Source organism: Coregonus lavaretus, assembly GCF_964263955.1.
Source record: "Coregonus lavaretus genome assembly, chromosome: 20".
NCBI classification, from domain to species: Eukaryota; Metazoa; Chordata; class Actinopteri; order Salmoniformes; family Salmonidae; genus Coregonus; species Coregonus lavaretus.
In genome coordinates, this window is record NC_140007.1 from 4,572,426 (window position 1) to 4,594,618 (window position 22,193).

Genomic DNA, 22,193 nt, shown 5'->3' on the forward strand with positions numbered 1-22,193 from the left:
TTCACTGTTCAAATAAACATACCATTAAAATGATAGACTGATCATTTCTTTGTCAGTGGGCAAACGTACAAAATCAGCAGGGGATCAAATACTTTTTTTCCCTCACTGTATATCCACATTAACAGCCACACTGGTATTCAGCACAGTACAAATGGCCATGGTCCTAAAGATGATTGGATTGTACCAGAGTAGATGCATCTCTGCTTTGTAAATTTACCCATTTGTAAGTTAAGATTTGTTTCTATCCTTTTCTCAAAAGTCACTAGAAATGTGCATTTAAAACCTGTATATAAAAAAAGACCCCGCAGAACCCCGTAGCAAAATGTCCCCCCCCCCCCCCCCCCCCCATGTCAGAATCGCACCCACGCCAGAACCAAATCAGCTTCTCAATTTTTATGTTAAGGCTGTCAGAAGAGATGACTTAACAAGCCATTCTAGCATTAAAATTGTAAGCCTATTAATATATGTGTGTATGCGTGCCATGTGTGTGTAAGCGTCATTCCATCTCTCTACCACCCTTAATGGTGTTCCCTCTAGGACTATGTGTAATTTGCAGTGCTGCTTGAGATCATTAGCTCAGAGGAAATGGATTAATTCCATTACAGAACCATATAACATGTTTATTACCAAAGGACCACCATTACTCCTACAGGCGGTAATTGTGGCTGTGTGAGTGTTTATTTTTCTTTACAATAATATAGTTTACTCTCTTAGAACATTTGGTGGTGAACTTCCAAGCACCCCCTGAATATTATTTGAGAGAGTAGGCATAAATTATACATGTTCAATTTTATAACATGAGAGAGAAGATCAGGCAAGGTTGCTACTAGGAACTGTTCTCTTATTATAAAAAAAGAATTGTGTGTGTGTTTGAGTGTATTTACATAGTGAATGTAAGCTTGCTTGTAAGTGGCTTACTGTTAGGGGCTGTCAAGAGACAGGAACAAGAGGTAGACCTAAGCTACTTAGTTTTGAAATGGCCTTGAGGCTGCAGCTTTCACCAGGTTAACACATCAGGTGAACACATCAGTACAACAAGATAAGGGACCACATTGATACAATAGATTGACAAGCTTTCACTGTGTTCACACCTAGGCTGTGGTGGTCATGAAATTTCGTCAGCCGGTGATTCTCAAGCAAATAACTGCCAGTCTCACGGTAATTGATCGTTAATTAACATAAACACATTTAGCATCTCCTGGTTTCCACACATAGCCTACAAGCCACTGATGCAGACCTTTGGAACATCTACATTTTAAAAAGTCTTACAAATCCATGTAATATAGCCTACACCATCACAATAAATCCATTATATATTTTAGACAGATCTAAAGAAACATGATATGAAGAAAATGTAGTCTATTTCAGAAGAACAGAATAGCATACTCTGAGTTGTCTTTATGTTAAGTCCTGATTTTATTTTTAATTTTTTTCCCACCTTTAATTAACCAGGTAGGTCATTTGAGAACAAGTTCTAATTTACAACTGCAACCTGGCCAAGATAAAGCAAAGCAGTGCGATAAAAACAACAACAACACATTGGATAAACAAAACATACAGTCAATAACACAATAGAAAATCTATATACAGTGTGTGCAAATGTAGTAAGTTATGGAGGTAAGGCAATAAATAGGCCATAGTGCAAAATAATTACAATTTAATATTAGTACTGGAGTGATAGATGTGCAGAAGATTATGTGCAAAAAGAGATACTTGGGTGCAAATGAGCAAAATAAATAACAATATGGGGATGAGGTAGTTGGGTGGGCTAATTACAGATGGGCTGTATACAGGTGCAGTGATCGGTAAGCTGCTCTGACAACTGATGCTTAAAGTTAGTGAGGGAGATAAGAGTCTCCAGTTCCAGAGATTTTTGCAGTTCGTTCCAATCATTAGCAGCAGAGAACTGGAAGGAATGGCGGCCAAAGGAGGTGTTGGCTTTGGGGATGACCAGTGAGATATACCTGCTGGAGCGCATACTACGGGTGGGTGTTGCTATGGTGACCAATGAGCTAAGATAAGGCGGGGATTTGCCTAGCAGTGATTTATAGATGACCTGGAGCCAGTGGGTTTTGCGACGAATATGTAGTGAGGGCCAGCCAACGAGAGCGTACAGGTCACAATGGTGGGTAGTATATGGGGCTTTGGTGACAAAACAGATGGCACTGTGATAGACTACATCCAATTTGCTGAGTAGAGTGTTGGAGGCTATTTTGTAAATCACCAAAGTCAAGGATTGGTAGGATAGTCAGTTTTACGAGGGCATGTTTGGCAGCATGAGTGAAGGAGGCTTTGTTGCGAAATAGGAAGCCGATTCTAGATTTAACTTTGGATTGGAGATGCTTAATGTGAGTCTGGAAGGAGAGTTTACGGTCTATCCAGACACCTAGGTATTTGTAGTTGTCCACATATTCTAAGTCAGACCCGCCGAGAGTAGTGATTCTAGTCGGGCGGGCGGGCGGGTGCAAGCAGCGTTCGATTGAAGAGCATGCATTTAGTTTTACTAGCGTTTAAGAGCAGTTGGAGGCTACGGAAGGAGTGTTGTATGGCATTGAAGCTCGTTTGGAGGTTTGTTAACACAGTGTCCAATGAAGGGCCAGATGTATACAAAATGGTGTCGTCTGCGTAGAGGTGGATCTGAGAGTCACCAGCAGCAAGAGCGACATCATTGATATACACAGAGAATAGAGTCGGCTTGAGAATTGAACCCTGTCGCACCCCCATAGAGACTGCCAGAGGTCCAGACAACAGGCCCTCCGATTTGACACATTGAACTCTATCTGAGAAGTAGTTGGTGAACCAGGCGAGGCAGTCATTTGAGAAACCAAGATTATTTAGTCTGCAGATAAGAATGCGGTGATTGACAGTGTCGAAATCCTTGGCCAGGTCAATGAAGACGGCTGCACAGTACTGTCTTTTATCGATCGCGGTTATAATACTGATCTGGCTATGCCATATTGGCTGTGGGCTACACTAATTCATCAGGCAGACAAGACTTGCTTAGAATTACATGGCATTATTTTATATTATTTTATAGTATGAAGAATACAATTGAACATAGCTGAATAAAATAGAAAGGATATTTTGTCCAAACGATTTGAGGGAGTGCGCACATATCAATTCTGTGTTGAGCGGTTAACAAAGAAGGAGGTACTCTGATATGCTTCATTTAGAGTTACAGTGAGGGAAAAAAGTATTTGATCCCCTGCTGATTTTGTAAGTTTGCCCACTGACAAAGAAATGATCAGTCTATAATTTTAATGGTAGGTTTATTTGAACAGTGAGAGACAGAATAACAACAAAAAAATCCAGAAAAACGCATGTCAAAAATGTTATAAATTGATTTGCATTTTAATGAGGGAAATAAGTATTTGACCCCCTCTCAATCAGAAAGATTTCTGGCTCCCAGGTGTCTTTTATACAGGTAACGAGCTGAGATTAGGAGCACACTCTTAAAGGGAGTGCTCATAATCTCAGCTTGTTACCTGTATACAAGACACCTGTCCACAGAAGCAATCAATCAATCAGATTCCAAACTCTCCACCATGGCCAAGACCAAAGAGCTCTCCAAGGATGTCAGGGACAAGATTGTAGACCTACACAAGGCTGGAATGGGCTACAAGACCATCGCCAAGCAGTTTGGTGAGAAGGTGACAACAGTTGGTGCAATTATTCGCAGATGGAAGAAACACAAAATAACTGTCAATCTCCCTCGGCCTGGGGCTCCATGCAAGATCTCACCTCGTGGAGTTGCAATGATCATGAGAACGGTGAGGAATCAGCCCAGAACTACACAGGAGGATCTTGTCAACAATCTCAAGGCAGCTGGGACCATAGTCACCAAGAAAACAATTGGTAACACGCTACGCCGTGAAGGACTGAAATCCTGCAGCACCAGCAAGGTCCCCCTGCTCAAGAAAGCACATATACAGGGCCGTCTGAAGTCTGCCAATGAACATCTGAATGATTCAGAGGAGAACTGGGTAAAAGTGTTGTGGTCAGATGAGACCAAAATTGAGCTCTTTGGCATCAACTCAACGTGTTTGGAGGAGGAGAAATGCTGCCTATGACCCCAAGAACACCATCCCCACCGTCAAACATGGAGGTGGAAACATTATGCTTTGAGGGTTTTTTTCTGCTAAGGGGACAGGACAACTTCACCGCATCAAAGGGACGATGGACGGGGCCATGTACCGTCAAATCTTGGGTGAGAACCTCCTTCCCTCAGCCAGGGCATTGAAAATGGGTCATGGATGGGTATTCCAGCATGACAATGACCCAAAACACACGGCCAAGGCAACAAAGGAGTGGCTCAGGAAGAAGCACATCAAGGTCCTGGAGTGGCCCAGCCAGTCTCCAGACCTTAATCCCATAGAAAATCTGTGGAGGGAGCTGAAGGTTCGAGTTGCCAAACGTCAGCCTCGAAACCTTAATGACTTGGAGAAGATCTGCAAAGAGGAGTGGAACAAAATCCCTCCTGAGATGTGTGCAAACCTGGTGGCCAACTACAAGAAACGTCTGACCTCTGTGATTGCCAACAAGGGTTTTGCCACCAAGTACTAAGTCATGTTTTGCAGAGGGGTCAAATACTTATTTCCCTCAATAAAATGGAAATCAATTTATAACATTTTTGAGTTTTTCTGGATTTTTTTGTTGTTATTCTGTCTCTCACTGTTCAAATAAACATGGGATCCACTGTATGTATATAACTTTAGTTGTGATACAAACGTTGGGCTATATGTTTTATTTTTAATACATTCTAAGACATTCTAAGACTCTAATGATGATTTGAAAAAAAGTTGCATGAAAGGCATGAGCTCTGCTTTTTGCGGCCAGCTGCCATTGTGCCCTTGGGCTGAATATAATAATTATAATTCCCTTCTCCCGGCTGCACGCTCCAAAGCACCTCTCACTCAAATGGGTCTTTCTCACAGGCTACAAGTGAAGGAAGACACATCCGGGACGCAACTGGGCGCGTCTTTATCCAATTCCAAGCCGCATTTTGAAAAAATTGGAAGAACTGTCCACATTTACTTTTCGTCAGCCAACAAGAAGAGTAGGCCGAATGAACAGCAAAAACACTAGCCTATGTCAATCTACTATCCCCCATAGTACAAATGTTGACCTATGCTATTCTGTGTGAGAAATAAATATTCCAAACATAGTCTCGGATAGTTGTGGGATGAGATAGATCCCAAATTAATACAACCACTAGCATCAAAAAAACGTTTTTGAGCATTGAGGCTGACAACAGATCAGAACGTTTAGCTTAAAATGTTGATAAACTATTAGGCTATTTCTTCACATTATAAGCACGAATGTTCCATTAGCGGGAAAACACCATTCTCAAAAGTGACAGTAAGTGTGATTCTGCATGTAATGCTTTTATTATAAAGGTGCATTTCATGGTGAAAATTATCTTCCCAAAACTTGAATCTCACCTGCTGCATATGTATGCCAGTTAGGCTCTACACCCATTGTAAAGTGGATTAATGTGTTTAATTTTAAGACGTTATTTGGCCACTTTAGTTGTGATACACCCCTTATCAAAACATATACAGTGGGTTGTGAAAGTATTCAGTATTGCCATTTTTCCTATTTTGTTGCCTTACAACCTGGAATTAAAATGGATTTTTGGGGGGTTTGTATCATTTGATTTACACAACATGCCTACCACTTTGAAGATGCAAAATATTTTTGATTGTGAAACAAACAAGAACAAAAAGACAAAAAACTTGAGCGTGCTTAACTATTCACCCCCCCAAAGTCAATACTTTGTAGAGCCACCTTTTTCAGCAATTACAGCTGCAAGTCTCTTGGGGTATGTCTCTATGAGCTTGGAACATCTAGCCACTGGGATTTTTGCCCATTCTTTAATGCAAAACTGCTCCAGCTCCTTCAAGTTGGATGGGTTCCGCTGGTGTACAGCAATCTTTAAGTCATACCACAGATTCTCAATTGGATTTAGGTCTGGGCTTTGATTAGGCCATTCCAAGACATTTAAATGTTTCCCATTAAACCACTCGAATGTTGCTTTAGCAGTATGCTTAGGGTCATTGTCCTGCTGGAAGGTGAACCTCCATCCCAGTCTCAAATCTCTGGAAGACTGAAACAGGTTTCCCTCAAGAATTTCCCTGTATTTAGCGCCCTCCATCATTCCTTCAATTCTGACCAGTTTCCCAGTCCTTGCCGATGAAAAACATCCCCAGAGCATGATACTGCCACCACCATGCTTCACTGTGGGGATGGTGTTCTCGGGGTGATGAGAGGTGTTGGGTTTGCGCCAGACATAGCGTTTTCCTTGATGGCCAAAAAGCTACATTTTCATCTCATCTGACCAGAGTACCTTCTTCCATATGTTTGGGGAGTCTCCCACATGCCTTTTGGCGAACACCAAACATGTTTGCTTATTTTTTTCTTTAAGCGTTGGCTTTTTTTCTGGGCACTCTTCTGTGAAGCCCAGCTCTGTGGAGTGTACGGCTTAAAGTGGTCCTATGGACAGATACTCCAATCTCCGCTGTGGAGCTTTGCAGCTCCTTCAGGGTTATCTTTGGTCTCTTCGTTGCCTCTCTGATTAATTCCCTCCTTGCCTGGTCCGTGAGTTTTGGTGGGCGGCCCTCTCTTGGCAGGTTTGTTGTGGTTCCAATATTCGTACCATTTTTTAATAATGGATTTAATGGTGCTCCGTGGGATGTTCAAAGTTTTGGATATTTTTTTATATGATCTGTACTTCTCCACAACTTTGTCACTTTGTCCCTGACCTGTTTGGAGATCTCCTTGGTCTTCATGGTGCCGCTTGCTTGGTGGTGCCCCTTGCTTAGTGGTGTTGCAGACTCTGGGGCCTTTCAGAACAGGTGTATATATACTGAGATCATGTGACACTTAGATTGCACACAGGTGGACTTTATTTAACTAATTATGTGACTTCTGAAGGTAATTGGTTGCACCAGATCTTATTTAGGGGCTTCATAGTAAAGGGGGTGAATACATATGCATGCACCACTTTTCCGTTATATTATTTAGAATTTCTTGAAACAATTAATTTTTTTCATTTCACTTTACCAATTTTGACTATTTTGTGTATGTCCATTACATGAAATCCAAATTAAAATCCATTTAAATTACAGGTTGTAATGCAACAAAATAGGAAAAACGCCAAGGGGGATGAATACTTTCGCAAGGCACTGTAGGCCTATGGGCTAGGCTACATGAGGTGTGTGACTATGATTAAAAAAGTAGCAAAAAAAAGGCATGTGTTTCTTGCCTTACTGCACACAAGCTGGGCATCATTCACTTCACATGATAATATATCATTCACAAGTCATAGGCTAATATTGTCCACCATCAGACTATTCTTGATTTAATCTTGTCTATACATATACTAAATAATATATGTGTGAACTTTGTTTGGATTTAGAAGGGACCATTACTATGCCCCTGTCTCAAAACAGGGACAGGGGGAAAAAATACATGTCATCTAAATAGCAAATGGACGTGGTTAATTTTCATGCCAGCCAGGTAGGCTATACTCCTGTTGTAAAGAGAAGCAATGTGCTTAATATTATTAAAGTTGAGAATGAAATATAGTAGGCCTAGCCTATAGAAATTTTTGGATCATTGTCCTGTTGAAAAACAAATGATAGTCCCACTAAGCCCAAACCAGATGGGATGGCGTATCGCTGCAGAATGCTGTGGTAGCTATGCTGGTTAAGTGTGCCTTGAATTCTAAATAAATCACAGACAGTGTCACCAGCAAAGCACCCCCACACCATAACACCTCCTCTTCCATGCTTTACGGTGGGAAATACACATGCAGAGATCATCCGTTTACCCACACCGCGTCTCACAAAGACACGGCGGTTGGAACCAAAAATCTCCAATTTGGACTCCTGACCAAAGGACAAATTTCCACCGGTATAATGTCCATTGCTCGTGTTTCTTGGCCCAAGCAGGTCTCTTCTTCTTATTGGTGTCCTTTAGTAGTGGTTTCTTTGCAGAAATTCGACCATGAAGGCCTGATTCACACAGTCCCCTCTGAACAGTTGATGTTGTGATGTGTCTGTGAATTGAACTCTGTGAATCACTTATTTGGGCTGCAATTTCTGAGGCTGGTAATTCTAATGAGCTTATCCTCTGCAGCAGAGGTAACTCTGGGTCTTCCATTCCTGTGGCGGTCCTCATGAGAGCCAGTTTCATCATAGCGCTTGATGGTTTTTGCGACTGCACTTGAAGAAACAAAGTTCTTAAAATGTTCCATTTTGATTGACCTTCATGTCTTAAAGTAATGATGGACTGTCGTTTCTCTTTGCTTATTTGAGCTGTTCTTGCCATAATATGGACTTGGTCTTTTACCAAATAGGGCTATCTTCTGTATACCCCCCTACCTTGTCACAATACAACTGATTGGCTCAAACGGATTAAGACCGAAAGAAATTCCACAAATTAACTTTTAACAAGGCACACCTGTTAATTGAAATGCATTCCAGGTGACTACCTCATGAAGCTGGTTGAGAGAATGCCAAGCGTGTGCAAAGCTGTCATCAAGGCAAGGGTGGCTATTTGAAGAATCTCAAATATAAAATATATTTTGATTTGTTTAACACTTTTTTGGTTACTACATGATTCCATATGTGTTATTTCATAGTTTTGAAGTATTCACTATTATTCTACAGTGTAACAAATAGTAAAAAATTAAGAATAACCGTTGAATGAGAAGGTGTGTCCAAACTTTTGACTGGTAGTGTATGTGGTCTACATACACTCATGTTTTCCTGTGAGTGCAGCTCTCTCTCTCTGTGGTGTAGAGAACGGGCAGGAAAGAGGAGCTGTCGTAGCGGCCTTATCGCTAACTCATCTAACTCAATAACACACACTGATGACAGCAATCAATCTGAAAGTGCACACACACACATACACACACATACACAGGGCGGCAGGTAGCCTACCGGTTAGAGCATTGGGCCAGTAACCGGAAGGTTGCTAAGTTGAATCCCGAGCCGACAAGGTGAAACATCTGTTGATGTACCTTTCCCTAATTGCTCCAGGGTCGCCGTTGATAATGGCAGAACTTGGCCGTGATCGCTCTCTCCGAAGTTATCTCGGGGGAGGTGGAAAAATCTAATTTCCAATCCACAAATGCGTATAATACACACTTGTACATGTGTGAAATAGGACAGATGTAAGCACCCACCAAATTATTATTATTACACACACACACACCTCAGGGTAGGTCTAAGCTAGTCTTTTGGAAATGGCTTATTTGGAAGTGGGGTGGAATTTAATCAAATGGATACCAATACTGAGAACTCACTACAGCAGCTCCTAAAAGCACTCCGCCATCTTTCCGCAAGTGTAAACCTGTGGTGTGTATATGTGAGTGTGAGTGTGTGTTTGTGTGTTAAGGCGTCAGCATGCTTTAGTTCGGTGGGCGTCTAGCCGAACCGAACGAGTGTACTTGCATACTCCCTTAAAAGACCTTCGCTTGAAATACGAGAATAAAGTGGCAATAAAACTGTTTGTCGAGACGCCATAGCCAGTATACGCTTCTTTAAAATAGTCAGAATTTATGTAAAATAACTCAGGAAATCTGTCATTAATTTAGTCGCGCAATTTTGCATCTAACTAAACGTCACAAAATGTAGTCATAATATATGCACAAACTCTTCCTAACAGTTTCGGCTGGGAAGCATGCGGACGCCTTTACCCTTACCACACCTATTCTCTTTGAGGGTGAGCAGGGCAGGATGCAACAAGCCTCTCACACCTCAGCAGTGCTCTCAGCAGTTATAGTCTCTAGTTCTCTCTCTCTCTCTCCATCTCTTTGTCTTCTCTTCCATAAAACAATCTCTGAAAACAAATCTCCCCTACTGCTACATGATACCACATCATAGATATTGTAAATCTCAATCTTTCTCTCTGCCTGTTTCTCTCATTCTCTCTCCCTCTATTTATCTTACCCCGTTCTATCTCTCCCTCCTCTCTGTATACACACACACACACACACACACACACACACACAGTTTCGTGTAATGAAGTTTGATCTTTCCCATCGCTGTCACAGTACAATCGGAGCATATCAAAGACTTCAACCATTTTAACCTCCCTGAAGCCCTCGCTTCCTAAACATCACAGTCAAGGAGGAGAGAGAATGGGACGCGGATGAAGCAGTTATGAGAAGATCCCAGTGAATGTGTGTAAGAGGAAAGACGTCTTATCTCTCCCTTGTCTGATAACTAGTTAATTAGGGAGTGTGTGTGTTCGAGAAACACCCGTCCAACACACACTGAGATGTGTTAAGAACACCAGGCTTTGGCATACATACAGTGTTTTTACTGGTACCGGGTGAATGATAGAGGGAAGAATCCAAGAAATTAGGCCATGTTTTACCAGAGCAATTGACCCTTCGCTAAGCCCCGCCCCAGAATTTTTGGCAACCAATGGGAGCGCTCCAATGGATAGCAACTGTTGTCGAGTCCGACACCTCGGCCAAGCTCATGTTTAAATTGCATAAAAGCCAGTGAAGGCTATGTTTATATTGCTACATAATTTAACAGTACAACAGGAGTACTTGCTACTGTGATTCCTGAAATGCAGAGTCTGTTGATGGAGTATCTTTTTTAAATCCGAAATTATACTTTGTTACTTTGTTTGCTAGCTCAGCTGGTTAACTAGCTCTGTCTTTTTGACCATCAAACGTTGCTAACGTTAGCTAGCTAGCCACTTAATATAGCTTGTTTTCTCAAAATACTGTATATGTTAGCTAGTGTCGTATCGAGTGAGTGGTGGCAATTATTGCTGATAAACAAAGGAGTCCGCTCATACTGAATCCTTGATCATAAGTTTATTCGTATCACAAGCTTTCAGCATGAGTGACAGATGTCATGACATCCGGAGAACGGCGCCTCAGATTGGAATGGCCGTTCTGTCTCTCTTTCGTTTAGCCCCTACTTATAAACAATGCAAAAAGATGGGCTCCCTCTTCTGGCCAATCACCAGTCTCCCCTGTCTACAACACACTTCCTGTCTGTTGTATGTGACGTTACACTAAAACATTCCCTCTTGATACTAAAATCAACATTCTTTCAGTTCCACTTAAAAACATTTAACAACGTCATAATCTCAATACACGACACTAGCTAAGTTAGCAATGTTAGGAATACAACTCCCATCTGCTGTCGAAATCAGGATACAATTTGAGAGAACTATTAGTTCCAAAAGTGGTTATAGCTTTGACTACATGCTAACAGTAAATTCAGTCATATTTCAGCTACACTACAAACATAGTTTTACCAGGTTCCTGTGAAGCAATTGTACTGACAGTCCACTACAACATACCCAAGAGTTTCCTGATTAGCAGGGGGTAGTCTGTGTTTAATTTAATTGTATATTAAAAACACAGTTTGAGATCATTGTGAGGGGATTTTGTCAGTGGTTGAATGGGGAATTGGGCTTCCTAGGTTGCAACAGTAACAAAGGGGAGCGGGGCTTAGCGACAGGTTAGCAGAAGTCTGTGTTGTTCGGATTCTGGATGGTCAGATAGTGGTGCACGACTCAAGGATTTTTGAAGTCGACTCTGACTCCTGTAGTTGGAGTCAGAAGGAGTCGACTCTTGCTCGACTCCCAAAACACGTTGAAAGGGATGCGCACACACATACACACCACCTCATTATTGCAGGAAGACAACATTTGAGTTCTAGCAGATTGACATGAGCATGATTCTGCCCATTTGCTCATCACCTTAGCCTATAAAATGCCTATTTTGTTTGAATATAGAAGGTGATGTGTAGGAACTAGAATATTTCAGGGATATTTCTGCTCTGCCCAGCCTTACAGATCCCATGGGATGATGCGGCGCACTCTACGCTGATAAGCCTATTCTTTGCCATGTTAGAGTCCTATTCAGACTCGTATTACTAGAGACGTTGGTTATGTAATTATTATCCAAGCATGTGTGTTATTCCAGAGGACGATTCACACAGGATTCATTTTTCCAAACTGCCCCCTGTAATTCTTTAAATTGACTCTTATTTTTTATTTTACTAGGCAAGTCAGTTAAGAACAAATTCTTACTTACAATGACGGCCTATACCAGCCAAACCCGGACGACTCTGGGCCAATTGTGCGCTGCCCTTTGGGACTCCCAATCATGGCCGGTTGTGATACAGCCTGGAATCTAACCAGGGGGTCTGTAGTGACGCCTCAAGCACTGAGATGCAGTGCCTTAGACCGCTGCGCCACTCGGGAGCACATGACAGAAGCGTGGAGGTTTTTATTCTAGGGGTGAAGACATTTCAATGCCATGTCTAGACAAAAATAGGCTACACTGATAACTTGTGCTTGGCTGCCATAAGTATGTGTCCCTATAATATGAAATGTGATCATAACCTATATTTTAGTGATCCATGGTAGGCATCCTTTTTTTATCCCCAATTTCCATCTTGTCTCATCGCTGCAACTCCCCAATGGGCTCGGGAGGCAAAGGTCGAGTCATGCGTCATCCGAAACATGACCCACCAAACCACACTTCTTAACACGGAAGTACCAGTGTGTCAGAGGAAACATCATTCAACTGACAACCGAGGTCAGCCTGCAGGCACCCGGCCCGCCACAAGGAGCCGCTAGAGCGCGATGAGCCAAGTAAAGCCCCCCCCCCGGCCAAACCCTCCCCCTATGGGACTCCCGATCACGGCCGGTTGTGATACAGCCCGGGATTGAACCTGGGTCTGTAGTGACACCTCCAGTACTGCGAGGCAGTGCCTTAGACCGCTGCGCCACTCAGGAGGCCCTTAGATGTCCTTCCTAATACCATCCTGCTGGTTTGAGCTTGAGAGGTGTTTATGGATGAGAAAGTGAACTTGCCATTTCCAAAAAGTTCTAGCGGGGATGCCCTGCTTTGCGATCTATTGCCTAGGACAGGGCTCTCCAACCCTGTTCGTGGAGCGCTACCATCTTGTAGGTTTTCACTCCAACCCTAATCTAGCACGTCTGATTCAATAATTAGCTAGTTGATAAACTGATTCAGGTTTGTTAAAACTGGGGTTGGAGCGAAAACCTACAGGAAGGTAGCTCTCCGGGAACAGTGTTGGAGAGCCCTGACCTAGGACATCAACAGCCAGCCAGGGTTTCATCAAATATAGGCACAATACTTTTTATTGCACATTTAGGACTAATTAAACTGATGCATTTGGCGATGTTCAACTTCAGTTCACTGGCAATATGAAGAATAGCTTAGCCATACTCATTAATAGCCTAATATACTTTAATATACTTTTGGTGAATTTACGAGGCATTGCAAGACAAGGCATTGCGAGATACAGATTACAAAGATATAGCCTATGCACACAGTTCCAACTGTCTGTCTGCCTGCCCCGATCCTCTCTCTCCCCATCGCTGGCTTGCCTGCTCTTTCTCTTGTCTTGGCTTTGAAAAATGCTAGTGTGTCTGGTCTTCGGTCTGTTGAATGTAGAATAGCTCAGCCTACTCATTGATAGCCCCGACTTTAGTGAACTTGCGCAAGACATTGCAAGCCAAGAAATTGCGAGATACAGCATTGTGATAGCCTATACATCTTTTGATTACCATTTCACGGTTCTGACTGTCTGCATGGTGGCCAACATGCCTACCCATGCCTGGCTGTGCCCCTCCCCTCTCTCTCCCTCTCTCATTATCTCGCTCTTTCTTTGCTGTGAAAAATGCAAGAGTTTGTGTTCTTTGAAGTAGCCTATGGCAACTAGTTTCCTCAGTTGCAAAAATACAGAATCTTAGGAGTGGAAGCTTGACACCCAGAAATGGGAGTCGACACTATCGACGGGCAAGCAGTTGAGGAATCGATTATTTTGGAGTTGACTCCCCAACTACATGGTCAGATAGCTAGCAACAATAACAAGAAGCTGCCATGTGGGGAATCGTTGGTGACTAGTTTTATCTTGTTCTTGATACCATGTCTTGTTTTGAGGTGTTTTCACTGATGTCACGTCTATGCCAATATGGCTAAAATTAGCTTGCTAGCTAACCAACAACTGTAACTATGTACAGTATTTGAGAGACAACCTTAACTCTAAACCACCTAGAAATAGCATTTGACCTCGTGGGGACTAACAAAATGTCCCCAGTTGGTCAAATTTGTGTTAGTTTACTATTCTTGTGGGGACTTCTGGTCTCCACAAGAATAGTTAAACATGTCCACACACACACACACAACCTCTGCAGAGAGCTCTGACTCACCTAGTAAAACAGAGGGGTGTTTTTAAAGAGGAGAGTTGAGAGGTGATTCATGCAGGATGTCTACTACAATTGTTCTCACATTTTATTGGCTTTCATTGCTTTCTGAGAAAGATTGCTATCGAGACAGACACCTACTCACACTGCACGCAATTCAGCTGCAGAATAAAAAAACACAGATGGCCTGGGGAAGAAACCACATCTACCACACTTTTTTGTGAGAATAAAAGGGTAATATCCAAACAACCACAGCTGGGCATTTCCATGTATAAGGACCCATGTGAAGTTCATAGGAACATGTCAATTCTGGTGTCAAGTGAAAGCTAAGAGTCAATATTTTACAAAAATTAAGGCATGTACAGTATACATTTTTCAACCATTTTCAGATGGAAAAAATATCTTGGAAAACATCTACCAGAAATACATAAAAACACAGTCATGTTGAAGTAAAGACCCCTGCCAACACTGGGAGTCGACGGGCAAGGAGTCTAGGAATTGATTATTTTGGAGTTGACTCCCCAACTACATGGTCAGATAGCTAGCAACAATAACAAGAAGCTGCCATGTGGGGTATCGTTGGTGACTAGTTTTATCTTGTTCTTGATACCATGTCTTGTTTTGAGGTGTTTTCACTGATATCACGTCTGTGCCAATATGGCTAAAATTAGCTTGCTAGCTAACCAACAACTGTAAACAGTATTTGAGAGACAACAAATGCTCATTGTGCACATTTATTTATGTTTTTAATAAACATTGGAGATGAAACATTTTTTACATGTTGTCAACAATCTATGCCAACCCCTTCTGTTTTGCTCCATAGTTACCTACACGTCGGGTTTGTTGCTAAACAACCAACCCGTCTGGGTCATTCCTATAATGCAGTGCCTTTTGGACCTCATAACCTTTGGGGAAAAAAGTATATATATACAGTGAGGGAAAAAAGTATTTGATCCCCAGCTGATTTTGTACGTTTGCCCACTGACAAAGACATGATCAGTCTAGAATTTTAATGGTAGGTTTATTTGAACAGTGAGAGACAGAATAACAACAACAAAATCCAGAAAAACGCATGTCAAAAATGTTATGAATTTATTTGCATTTTAATGAGGGAAATAAGTATTTGACCCCTCTGCAAAACATGACTCAGTACTTGGTGGCAAAACCCTTGTTGGAAATCACAGAGGTCAGACGTTTCTTGTAGTTGGCCACCAGGTTTGAAAACATCTCAGGAGGGATTTTGTTCCACTCCTCTTTGCAGATCTTCTCCAAGTCATTAAGGTTTCGAGGCTGACGTTTGGCAACTCAAACCTTCAGCTCCCTCCACATATTTTCTATGGGATTAAGGTCTGGAGACTGGCTAGGCCACTCCAGGACCTTAATGTGCTTCTTCTTGAGCCACTCCTTTGTTGCCTTGGCCGTGTGTTTTGGGTCATTGTCATGCTGGAATACCCATCCACGACCCATTTTCAATGACCTGGCTGAGGGAAGGAGGTTCTCACCCAAGATTTGACGGTTCATGGCCCCGTCCATCGTCCCTTTGATGCGGTGAAGTTGTCCTGTCCCCTTAGCAGAAAAACACCCCCAAAGCATAATATTTCCACCTCCATGTTTGACGGTGGGGATGGTGTTCTTGGGGTCATAGGCAGCATTCCTCCTCCTCCAAACACGGCGAGTTGAGTTGATGCCAAAGAGCTCGATTTTGGTCTCATCTGACCACAACACTTGCACCCAGTTCTCCTCTGAATCATTCAGATGTTCATTGGCAAACTTCAGACGGCCCTGTATATGTGCTTTCTTGAGCAGGGTGACCTTGCGGGCGCTGCAGGATTTCAGTCCTTCATGGCGTAGTGTGTTACCAATTGTTTTCTTTGTGACTATGGTCCCAGCTGCCTTGAGATCATTGACAAGATCCTCCCGTGTAGTTCTGGGCTGATTCCTCACCGTTCTCATGATCATTGCAACTCCACGAGGTGAGATCTTGCATGGAGTCCCAGTCCGAGGGAGATTGACAGTTATTTTGTGTTTCTTCCATTTGCGAATAATCGCACCAACTGTTGTCACCTTCTCACCAAGCTGCTTGGCGATGGTCTTGTAGCCCATTCCAGCCTTGTGTAGGTCTACAATCTTGTCCCTGACATCCTTTGAGAGCTCTATGGTCTTGGCCATGGTGGAGAGTTTGAAATCTGATTGATTGATTGCTTCTGTGGACAGGTGTCTTGTATACAGGTAACAAGCTGAGATTAGGAGCACTCCCTTTAAGAGTGTGCTCCTAATCTCAGCTCGTTACCTGTATAAAAGATACCTGGGAGCCATAAATCCTTCTGATTGAGAGGGGGGTCAAATACTTATTTCCCTCATTAAAATGCAAATCAATTTATAACATTTTTGAAATGTGTTTTTCTGGATTTTGTTGTTGTTATTCTGTCTCTCACTGTTCAAATAAACCTACCATTAAAATTATAGACTGATCATTTCTTTGTCAGTGGGCAAACGTACAAAATCATCAGGGGATCAAATACTTTTTTTCCCTCACTGTATATTTTTCTTTACATGTATTCTATCAGAAAAATGACATATTTGACTTTCAGAAAATATTGGTCAAGCTCAGCCACTTAATTTTTTTAGGTGCATTTTCCAACCTGTTAGGTGCATAATCCTAACAGGGTGGAACCTAACAGGGTGGACATTTGGATCCTAAATTAGCCATATATCTGTGAGTGAGCAAGATTGAGATAGCATAATGGTGAACACTTGACCAGGAATTTAACTTCTTTATCAAACATATTTTAACATTTAGAAATTTTGTTAATATTCTCTATAATTTTACCTAACAGGGTGGAACCTAACAGGGTGGAACCTAACAGGGTGGAATGGAAAAAGTGTTTATATTTACTTAGCTTTGCACCATTGTTTTCCCTCCAAAGAAATTAAGACACTTCCTGAATGTGGTGTCATTTTAGGAAGGGGTTGTTTTCTTAAAATGAGTATTACAACAAACTAACAGGGTGGAAAGTGATATCAGGGACACACAGAAAATCTTAAATAAAATAATAAAGACAATAGTCGTGAAAAAAACATTATTGATGAGAGAGACTTTAACTAGGACTATAAAATATATTGTATTATTTTATGGCTTATATTTCTCATGAAAGTTGATGAATAACACTATGGCATGGGGCCCCGTGTAGCTCAGTTGGTAGAGCATGGCACTTACAACGCCAGGGTTGTGGGTTCGATTCACACGGGGAGCCAGTATAAAAAATTAATAAATAATGTATGCACTCACTAACTGTAAGTCACTCTGGATAAGAGTGTCTACTAAAATGTAAAATGGCAAAAATGCCTACATCCACTGAAACAAAGTGTTTTTAAGGTAAAGGACACCTGACCTTATATTTAAAGCCTTTTGGAATCCAAAATTTACACTAAATAAGAAGTGATATTTCCTGGGGACAGAAAAGGCACCGCATTGTAGGAATGACCCGTCTAATGAACCAAAAGATCTCGCTCTGTCCCCTGTGTGTCCTCTGTTTATACTAGCAGGTGATTTATACCTGGGACAAACAATGACCTCAAAACTATCTAGAGATTTTAAAAAAAGTCACCCCCTACACACGCACTGCTGCCCCTCCTTAGCCAACAGGTTTTCAACAATCAGACAGGTATGTTTGTCAGGGCAGAATTATGTATGTCTTACTCAGTCACACACACACACACACAGTCTTGTACAGCTAACCTTGTGGGGACGCACAATTCAGTCCCATTCAAAATCCTATTTTCCATAACCCCTAACCCTAACCCTAACCCGTACTCTTACCCTTACCTTAACCCTAACCCTAACCCTAACCTTAACCCAAAAACCTAACTCTAACCCTAACCCTAAACCTAACCCTAGCTCCTAACCCTAACCCTAAAACGAACCCTAGCTCCTAACCCTAACCCTGAACGTAATTCTAACCCTAACACTAATTCTAACCTTAACTCTAAACCCCCTAGAAATAGCATTTGACCTAGTGGGGACTAACAAAATGTCCCCAGTTGGTCAAATTTGTGTTAGTTTACTATTCTTGTGGGGACTTCTGGTCCCCACAAGAATAGTTAAACATGTCCACACACACACACACACACACACACACACACACACACACACACACACACACACACACAACCTCTGCAGAGAGCTCTGACTCACCTAGTAAAACAGAGGGGTGTTTTTAAAGAGGAGAGCTGAGAGGTGATTCATGCAGGATGGCTATTACAATTGTTCTCCCATTTTGTTGGCTTTCATTGCTTTCTGAGAAAGATTGCTATCGAGACAGACACATACTCACACTGCACGCAATTCAGCTGCAGAATAAAAAAACACAGATGGCCTGGGGAAGAAACCACATCTACCACACTTTTGGTGAGAATAAAAGGGTAATATCCAGACAACCACAGCTGGGCATTTCCATGTATAAGGACCCATGTGAAGTTCATAGGAACATGTCAATTCTGGTGTCAAGTGAAAGCTAAGAGTCTATATTTTACAAACATTAAGGCATGTACAGTATACATTTTCCAACCATTTTCAGATGGAAAACATATCTTAGAAAACATCTACCAGAAATACATAAAAACACAATCATGTTGAAGTAAAGACCCCTGCCAACTAATATCAACACTTATAAAATGATAAAATGATTTGATAAAATGATTTGCCTTGTGTAAGTTTAAGAAACAATGCCCTGTGTCTTGAAATTCCATTACCAAAAACCTGCATATCTTTAAGATATTTTCTAATTTCTCTCACTCATGAAGAGGGAGGATAATGGAAGTGAACAGAAGTAACAAGTAAAGGTAGGCCTACCAATTAGTTGTAGTGTTTTACTGATATCTATTTGGTTTATGGACCATTAAGTTGATTAAAACTCAGAATTCCGTTACCAAATTGGTAACAGAATTTCTGAAAAATCAGTAACAGAATTACTGCAATTCAATTGGCTACAATGGGAAATCATACAGTAGTAGTCACAAACCACAGTTGGGTCACCTGCTACAGTCCTCCCTTCCACTGGCATACTGTTGTTCAGCTCATTACAGTTTTCTTTCTCTTTCTGTCATCTGGTGGTTAAAGCAAGTATGAAAAAAGTCTGGACAACCCCCCCCCCCCCCCCATCTCTCTCTCAATTAAATTCAATTTCAATTTAAGGGCTTCATTGGCATGGGAAACGTATGTTAAAAAAACATTGCCAAAGCAAGTGAAGTAGATAGTAAACAAAAGTGAAATAAACAATAAATATTAACAGTAAATATTACACTCAGAAGTTCCAAAAGAATAAAGACATTTCAAATGTCATATTATGTATATATAGACAGTGTTGTAACAATGTGCAAATAGTTAAAGTACAAATGGGAAAATAAATAAACATAAATATGGGTTGTATTTACAATGGTTTTTGTTCTTCACTGGTTGCCCTTTTTGTTGTGGCAACAGGTCACAAATATTGCTGTTGTGATGGCACACTGTGGTTTTTCACCCAGTAGATAAGGGAGTTTATCAAAATTGGGTTTGTTTTTCGAATTCTTTGTGGATCTCTGTAATCTGAGGGAAATATGTGTCTCTAATATGGTCATATATTTGGCAGGAGGTTAGGAAGTGCAGCTCAGTTTCCACCTCATTTTGTGGGCAGTGTGCACATAGCTTATCTTCTCTTGAGAGCCAGGTCTGCCTACAGCAGCCTTTTTCAATAGCAAGGCTATGCTCACTGAGTCTGTACATAGTCAAAGCTTTCCTTAAGTTTGGGTCAGTCACTGTGGTCAGGTATTCTGACACTGTGTACTCTCTGTTTAGAGCCAAATAGCATTCTAGTTTGCTCTGTTTTTTTGTTAATTCTTTCCAATGTGTCAAGAAATTCTCTTTTTGTTTTCTCATGATTTGGTTGGGTCTAATTGTGTTGTTGTGGTTGTCCTGGGGCTCTGTGGGGTCTGTTTGTGTTTGTGAACAGAGCCCCAGGACCAGCTTACTTAGGGGACTCTTCTCCAAGTTAATCTCTTTGTAGGTGATGGCTTTGTTATGGAAGGTTTGGGAATCGCTTCCTTTTAAGTGGTTATAGAATTTAACGGCTCTTTTCTGGATTTTGATAATTAGCGGGTATCGGCCTTATTCTGCTCTGCATGCATTATTTGGTGTTTTTCGTTGTACACTGAGGATATTTTTGCAGAATTCTGCATGCAGACTCTCAATTTGCTGTTTGTCCCAATTTGTGAATTCTTGGTTGGTGAGCGGACCCAAGACCTCACAACCATAAAGGGCAATGGGTTCTATAACTGATTCAAGTATTTTTAGCCAGATCCTAATTGGTATGTCAAATGTTATGTTCCTTTTGATGGCATAGAAGGCCCTTCTTGCCTTGTCTCTCAGATCGTTCACAGCTTTGTGGAAGTTACCTGTGGCGCTGATGTTTAGGCTGAGGTATGTATCATTTTTTGTGTGCTCTAGGGCAACGGTGTCTAGATGGAATTTGTATTTGTGGTCCTGGCAACTAGACCTTTTTTGGAACACCATTATTTTTGTGTTAATGAGATTTACTGTCAGGGCCCAGGTCTGACAGAATCTGTGCAGAAGATCTAGGTGCTGCTGTAGGCCCTCCGTGGTTGGTGACAGAAGCACCAGATCATCAGCAAACAGTAGACATTTGACTTCAGATTCTAGTAGGATGAGGCCGGGTGCTGCAGACTGTTCTAGTACCCTCGCCAATTTGTTGATATATATGTTGAAGAGGGTGGGGCTTAAACTGCATCCCTGTCTCACACCACGGCCCTGTGGAAAGATATGTGTGTGTTTTTTGCCAATTCTAACCGCACACTTGTTGTTTGTGTACATGGATTTTATAATGTCGTATGTTTTTCCCCCAACCCCACTTTCCATCAATTATAGAAGACCCTCATGCCAAATTGAGTCAAAAGCTTTTTTGAAATCAACAAAGCATGAGAAGACTTTGCCTTTGTTTTGGTTTGTTTGTTTGTCAATTAGGGTGTGAATACGTGGTCTGTCGTACGGTAATTTGGTAAAAAGCCAATTTGACATTTGCTCAGTACATTGTTTTCACTGAGCAAATGAACTAGTCTGCTGTTAATGATAATGCAGAGGATTTTCCCAAGGTTGCTGTTGATGCATATCCCACGGTAGTTATTGAGGTCAAATTTATCTCCACTTTTGTGGATTGGGGTGATCAGTCCTTGGTTCCAAATATTGGGGAAGATGCCAGAGCTAAGGATGATGTTAAAGAGTTTAAGTGTAGCCAATTGGAATTTGTGGTCTGTATATTTGATCATTTCATTGAGGATACCATTAACACCACAGGCCTTTTTGGGTTGGAGTTTGTATTTTGTCCTGTAGTTCATTCAATGTAATTGGAGAATCCAGTGGGTTCTGGTAGTCTTTAATAGTTGATTCTAAGATTTGCATTTGATCATGTATATTTTTTTGCTGTTTGTTCTTTGTTATAGGACCAAAAAGATTGGAGAAGTGGTTTACCCATACATCTCCATTTTGGATAGATAGCTCTTCTTGTTGTTGTTTGTTTAGTGTTTTCCAATTTTCCCAGAAGTGGTTAGAGTCTATGGATTCTTCAATTACATTGAGCTGATTTCTGACATGCTGTTCCTTCTTTTTCCGTAGTGTATTTCTGTATTGTTTTAGTGATTCACCATAGTGAAGGCGTAGGCTCAGGTTTTCTGGGTCTCTATGTTTTTGGTTGGGTAGGTTTCTCAATTTCTTTCTTAGGTTTTTGCATTCTTCATCAAACCATTTGTCACTGTTGTTACTTTTCTTCGGTTTTCTGTTAGAGATTTTTAGATTTGATAGGGAAGCTGAGAGGTCAAATATACTGTTTAAGTTTTCTACTGCCAAGTTTACACCTTCACTATTAGGGTGGAACGTTTTGTCCAGGAAGTTGTCTAAAAGAGACTGAATTTGTTGTTGCCTAATT

General features: G+C 41.4%; 1 protein-coding gene across 1 annotated transcript in view; it reads left to right on the forward strand.

Moving 5' to 3' along the window:
* The window catches only part of LOC311147431 (sodium/potassium-transporting ATPase subunit beta-1-interacting protein 4-like), a 109,163-nt gene that overhangs the window by 29,673 nt on the left and 57,297 nt on the right, over positions 1–22,193 (forward strand). The gene's annotated exons all lie outside the window — the stretch shown is intronic.